Source organism: Lagenorhynchus albirostris, chromosome 9 (assembly GCF_949774975.1).
Source record: "Lagenorhynchus albirostris chromosome 9, mLagAlb1.1, whole genome shotgun sequence".
Classification (NCBI taxonomy): Eukaryota; Metazoa; Chordata; class Mammalia; order Artiodactyla; family Delphinidae; genus Lagenorhynchus; species Lagenorhynchus albirostris.
In genome coordinates, this window is record NC_083103.1 from 9,330,878 (window position 1) to 9,338,299 (window position 7,422).

Below are 7,422 nucleotides of genomic sequence, written 5' to 3' on the forward strand. Positions count from 1 at the left end.
ACCATTTTAAATACGCCTAACACCATATTCACTCCGCAGTCAGTGCAACCAATCTCCAGACTGTCTTCATCTTGCAAAAAAGAAACTCTATAGCTGCTAAATAACTCCCATTTTCCTCACCATCCAACCTCTGGAAATCACACTTCTACCTTCTACCACTCTTCTACACCAAAACCTGTACAGGAATATCCATAGCAACGTTACTCATCACAGCCCCAAAGTGGAAACAAAAACCTGTACAGGAATGTCCATAGCAGCGTTACTCATAATAGCCCCAAATTGGAAACAACCCAATTGTCCACCAGCTGATGAATAAGATTAACAATATGGTATGTCCATACAGTGGAATATTGATACAGGCTATCACGTGGATGAATCTTGAAAACATTACATAGGTGAGAGAAGCTGGGCACGAGAGGCCACATACTGTGTGACTGCACTGATGTCCAGAGCAGGCGAATGCATAGAGACAGAAGGCAAAGCAGTGGTTGCCGGGGCTTGAGGGCAGAGGGGCGTGGAGAGACGCTGCTTAATGGGATGCGGTTTCTTCTGGGGGTGATGAAAATGTTTTGAAACTGGAGAGTGGCGACGGTTGCACAACATTGTAATAAATGTACTGAAAGCGGCCGAATTGCACAATTTTGATGGGTGAATTGTGGAGCGTGTGATTTGTATCTTCCCCCAAATAAGCTGTTTAAAAAGAAAGAAAAAGGGAACTCGTGAAGGGGAGGGAGGACTAGGTTTAACATGCCGGGACGAGCGAGGCCGGGCAGAACTGGGATCCAGCCACGGGAACCATCTTCTTAGGATGTGCCCCTGGGGCTGGCACCATCAGAGGCTGGCGGCCACACCAGCGGAGTCTGTGGGCACGGGGTTCCCATGGTCACCGCGGCTGCCGTGATTAATCGTGATTAATCATTCCCTCAAAACTGAAAGTCCTGGATACGAACACGCCTTTGGTCAACCCGGGCCGCCTGCTGCACGTCCAAGCTCTCTGTGCCGGAGAGCTGGAAATGCGACTCTGTCCCCTCTCAGCCTCTACAGTGTGAGGTGGGGTCCTGTCTCCCACCTGCCTTCAGATTCCCATCAAATAGGAAGGGTCCAGACGCTGAGGAGCCAAAAGGGGACACTGGTCCATGACACATGGCAGCTCTTCTGAGAACCCGGAGATGCTCCAGTCCCAGCAAGCCCAAGCCCGGGCTCCTCAGATGGAGACAGCCTGGGACCTGGGACACTTTGCTGCAGCGTTTGCACCTGGATAAACGTCTCCTGGAGCAACAAAATACAAAGAAACTATAAGGGACTAAAAATAACTGCATGCAGTTGGGGCAAAGTATGGACAACAAGATACAAAAAGACCAAAAACCCAAATGCCACTTCTGAAGAACCGGGAGCAAAAGGAGGGGGTCGGGAGAAAAGCAGGGTACTGCTCATGTCCCCTGCACACAACGCCACCAAAGGGGTGGGCAGGCCACCTAAGCCACCCCTCCGGCCCGACCCCTGGACACACCCCTACCCTCCCCCCATAGAAGGAACAAGCTTGCCCCCCTTGGGAAGCAAGCAGGCAAGCAAGCCCTAACCAGAATCCCCTCGGGAACTCTCAAAGCTCCTGTGCTCCAGCGGTTTCCCATGCTGATGACATCAGAATGCCCGGGGTGCCACTGGGCAGCAGAGTTTGGGAACCTCTAGCACACAGCACCTGGCACGGTGCTCCCATAAGGTTGGCAGGACGGTGTGCTCACAGCAACATAGCAGATGAAGAACCCGGGGTCAAAGAGGGCAATGTCATCCTGCAGGTTGACGGCCAGGCTGAGGCAGGACGGGCCCCCTGACCACTGGCATCTCCACACGCAGCGGACACACGTCTGCGTGGATGAGCTCTGCTCTGAGGCTCTGCATCAGGCTTCCGCACCTGGCCACGCTCCCCCAGCACAGCCCCCTTTCTCCCAGCCAGACTCCCACACGGGAGGGAGGAGTGACCACCAGCTTCCGGATGTCACAGGCCCAGGGCCCAGTGGCCATCGGGAAAATATCTGTGACTTCCGTCTAGAAGGCTTGGAACCCACACAAAAGCCTCAGCTGCCTCAGTACAGGGATCTGGTCCTAGGGAAATAGACTTGCCTCACAAAACACTGTCTCGTTAATGATTTCTTACTATAAAGGTTTTTTGCTATAATGGCTTTTTGCCACATTGCCACTGTTTGAAAAACTATTTTTTTAATAAATTAATTTGTTTATTTTTGGCTGTGTTGGGTCTTCATTGCTGCCTGCGGGCTTTCTCTAGTTGCGGCGAGCGGGGGCTACTCTCCCTTGCGGTGTGCAGACTTCTCATTGCGGTGGCTTCTCTTGTTGCGGAGCATGGGCTCTAGGCGCGGGGGCTTCAGTAATTGTGGCGTGTGGGCTCAATCCCACGAGGCACGTGGGATCTTCCCGGACCAGGGCTCGAACACGTGTCCCCTGCATTGGCAGGTGGATTCTTAACCACTGCCCCACCAGGGAAGCCCCACAGCACTATTTACAATAGCCAGGACATGGAAGCAACCTAAATGTCCATCAACAGAGGAACGGATAAAGAAGATGTGGTACATATATACAATGGAATATTACTCAGCCATAAAAAGGAACGAAATTGGGTCATTTGTAGAGACATGGATGGACCTAGAGACCGTCATACAGAGTGAAGTAAGCCAGAAAGAGAAAAACAAGTATTGTATATTAACGCATATGTGTGGAATCTGAAAAAATTGGTATAGACAATCTTATTTACAAAGCAGAAATAGAGACACAGAGAACAAATGTATGGATACCAAGGGGGAAAGGGAGGTGGGTGGGATGAACTGGGAGATTGGGATTGACATCTATACACTATTGATACTATGTATAAAATAGATAACTAATAAGAACCTACTGTATAGCACAGGGAACTCTACTCAGTGCTCTGTGGTGACGTAAATGGGAAGGAAATACAAAAAAGAGGGGATATATATATACATATGGCTGATTCACTCTGCTGTACAGTATAAACTAACACAATATTGTAAAACAACTATACTCCAGTGGGTGCACATGTACGCACTGCTATATTGAAAAAGGACAACCAACAAGGACTTCCTGTATAGCACAGGGAACTCTACTCAATGTTATGCGGCAGCCTGGATGGGAGGGGAGTTTGGGGGGAGAATGGATACATGCATATGTATGGCTGACACCCTTTGCTGTGCAGCTGAAACTATCACAACATTGTTAATCAGCTATACTCCAATGTAAAATGAAAAGTAAAAAAAATCCACCCCCCAGGAAGTCTTCATGTCCCCGCACTTCCAGGCTATGTCATCTGCCAGCCCTGTGGGTGATACCAGATACCATGCCCTGCTGCCAGCGGGCGTCAGGAAGTCTGGGTGCCAACTAGAGGCCATGGGGGGGCCTCCCCTTACCTTCCTTCCTCATGTCTGGACAGCGGTGCAGCAGAGCTGACCTAGAGCAACACCTTCTGAGTCAGATTCCAACCTAACTGCACACTCTACATGACCTTGGGTAATGACTTTGAGTCTCACTTTCCATAAACTTAAAACGAAGATGAAAATAACACCACCACCACCCCCTCCCCTGGCACAGAGAGCCGGTGTGATCGAGAAGCACAGCAAAGGCAGAGACCTTGCACGGTGCCTCGCACACAGTAGGTGATCTGTAATTGACAGTTATTATCCCTGTTTCCAACTAGTTCCCCGGGGAGCAGTTATCTGGGGCTGGATACAAAGCCCACACCCTTGACCCTGACACAGTAAGAGTTTACTGCCATGTTGTGGTATCTGCCTGAGTCAGTCTTCTTGATCTGTTTCAGCAAAACACAAGACACAACTGCCAAAGGGCCAGCGGCCCGTGGTCCTGAGGACGGCAGTGCAAGAGACAGTGCTCTTCCCATTGCAGCCCGCTGGGCTGGGCCAGAGAGGGGACAGGTTCCTGCTCCCAGGAGTGTAACCAGCTGCATCTGGACCCTCCCCGCTCCTGGCGCTGCCACCTCGGCTTGGCCCCTCTCAATAAAATCACTGCAACTGCCTTCATGGTGAGGGTCCTCCCTGCTGGGGTCTCCTGCAGAGGTGGACGCTGCAGAGGCAGACCCAGCAGGGGCTGGGTGCTGGGGGTGGAAGAGGGTGGCATGGCAGCCAGGGGTAAGGGGCACCGGGGTAAGAGGGACAGGTTTGGGGGCCACAAAAGGTGTCCATCCAGGAAGCGTGATGGTCACCTAGATCAAACCAGGGCTTCTCAAGTGGCTACTGTCAGGTCCTTTTCAGACCTGAAGGGATCTCTGATGAAACGCTGACCACACAGAACTACCGTCTCTGCCCTGAGCTTATATTTTTCCTGCATCGTCTCAAATCTCTGTCTCTCTCTGTCTGCCATTGTGTCTGCTCTCAATTTAGTCCAGTGGGATCACAAACATTCAAATAACATCATGACCAAGATACCTGGGGCAGGAATCTTCTAGGCTGGCGTGTTTCCCTGCCATTCCTGCAGTGCTGACTGCACCCTCCCAAGCCCTTCCTGCTGCTCCCAGCACCCCCATGAGGTTTCTGAGTACAAGCAATCCCTTACAGGAGGTGATCCTGTACTTGTTTTTTTGGGTTTTTTTGGCGGTACGCGGGCCTCTCACTGCTGTGGCCTCTCCCGTTGCGGAGCACAGGCTCCGGATGCGCAGGCTCAGCGGCCATGGCTCACGGGCCCAGCCGCTCCGCGGCATGTGGGATCTTCCCAGACTGGGGCACGAACCCGCATCCCCTGCATCGGCAGGCGGACTCTCAACCACTGCGCCACCAGGGAAGCCCCTGTACTTGTTTTGTTACAGAATCCCAGGGGCCCCTACCTCTGTTATTCTCAAATCACAATTCAAAGACACAAATATACCCCTCAAATTCTCCTGCTCTGATTCTGTGGGATGGATTCCCATCCCTCACCGATCCCTCCAGGCCAGAGGCAGGGCTGGCAGGAACAACAGAGACCCAAAGAAACGTCACAGCTCTCACGGGTTATTATCTCCTCTCCCCTGACGTGTAACCCTAGACTCGTTATCTTGACATTAATCTGATAGGATCAGCTTTCCTAGATCTTAATAGCAGAGGAAGGGGAATGTTTAAAGAGGAAAGTAATGTAGGCAGTTGTGTGTTTGTGTGTGTGTATCTGTGGGCAAATAAGATTAAAGGCTCGTGGATTTCGGCAACTAAACCTGAATGAAAGTGTTGGACCTTCATGTCCCCTTTTCTAGGCTTAATAAATTGCAGTCAAGGCCAGTACCAAACGAAGGCGTGACGGTTTCCAAAGCTCCGCATTGTAAGAAAATGAGTTCACTTCCTCCTTGCGGCACGCAGGACAGATGGCTTTGGTCGAGAAAGTTCAGTTATTGGCAGGAGCGGAGCTTTGGTTGGGGTGGGCCATGGAACTTATTTTCTGCTTTGCTGGTTGGGGACAACCAAGGTTGCATTCCTCAGTAAGGATACAAAGCAGGTGCCTCAGGCCTCAAGTAACTCAGCTTCTCTAGCTCTGGCTGCTGCTGCCTGCTCTATACGTATCCACGAGAACCTCAGAACGGAGCTCCAAAAGGACAGACAGGACAGTAACCTGAGATCAAGTTTGCAAACCTTTGGAACACAGGCTATGGCCAGTTTCCCTTCCGATGCCTGCTCTTCCTTCTTTCCCGAAGCTTCTGGGGGGAGCCCAGAGGGAGCAGAGGCTGCTGTGGCTCTTCCCCAAGCAGAGCTTACCCAGCGTTCACTGCTGCTCGGCGGACTGAGCTGCAGGGGCACCCGTGGCATCACCATCCTGGATGGAGCCAGAAAGCAGCTGTGCCTTAGTCTACCTGAGGGAGATGGGAAAGTCTCACAGGGCAGGGAACCACATGGGGCCCGGCCAGAGGAAGACTGTCAGGGAGGTGAGATGGAGGGCTACAACGAGGGGTGGGATTGGCACGCATGGATGGGTCCTACGGAAGCAAGAGAGAGCCTAGATAAACCTGTTCTGTTCATCTTTACTCTGACTAGGTGTTGAAGACCTTTCCCAGCTCTCTTCCTGGGAATATGGTAGGATAGGCTATTTGCACCACCTCATGCATGGGGGCAGGGGAATGGTTAGCAGCAGTGACTTTTAAAAGGCAAAAAGTTTGAAATTTTGACTTTTTTTATAGTTCATAATTTTTGTGTCGTGTAAGAAATCTGTGCCAAATACAAAGATAATAAGATTTTGTCCCATTTTTTTTCTAGTTTTATATTTTTAGTTTTTACATTTAGGCCTATGATCCATCATGAATTAACCTGATAGATGGTATAAGAAGGGTGGGAGATTTTTAAATATATCCAATTGTTCCAAGACAATTTTTTGAAAAACATTATCCTTCCCACACTGAAGTGCCTTTCCACCTTTGTCAAAAACCAAGTGACTATGCATGTGTCGTTCTATTTCTGGACTCTATACAGTTCCACGGATCTATTCCATGGATCTGTGTGTCTATCTTTACACTAATACAATACTATCCTGATTACTGCAGCTTTGTAATAGTCTCGAAGTTATTATGCAGTGTAGCCCCGTCAAATTTGTTCTTATTCACATCTTAAGAACATTGAGTTTCCAATTCATGAACATTGTATTATACATATCCCTTTTAGGTCTTCATTAGTTTCTCTCAGCAATTTTTTTTTTTTTTTTTTACTATACAGGTCTTTCACATCTTTTGTCAAATTTACTAAGATGTTAATAATTTTGGACATTATCCATTGCATTGTTTTTTAATTTCAACTTCTGATTATGCAAGGCAGGTGTATAGAAATACAATCGGTTTTCATATATTAATCTTGTACCCTGCATCCATGCTAAACTCACTTATTAATCCTTTTGTAGACACTGTGAGATTTTCTACGAGTCATCTCTGAATATAATTTTAATCCTTTCTTTCTCGTACCTTTTTTCTTTACTGCCCTCTTGCACTGGCTAGAACCTCCAGTAAAATGTTCAGAAGTAATGACAGTGGGCATCCTTGCATTGGACCTGTTAGTAGGAGGAATGCATCCAGACATTCACCATGCTTGCTGAAGATTTTTTGGTAGGGCTTTTTCAAACTGGGGAAATTCCCTTAAAATTCTTACTTGCTTAAAGCTTTTATCATGAATCAGTGTTAAACTGTCCAGCTCACTTTCTGTATCTATCAATTTAATCACATGATTTTCCCCCTGTATTAATATGGTGAATTACATTGACTTTCAAATGTTAAACCTACTTTGCAATGCTGGGATAAACCCTATTTGGTTAAGATATATTATGCTCTTTATATGAGTCATTTGTTGGATTTCATTTGCTAAAACTCAAAAGAACCTTGATGTTCGTGGCAGGTAATCTTCTAGCTTTCCTTTTTTGCAACGTCTTTTGTCTCGTTTGGGG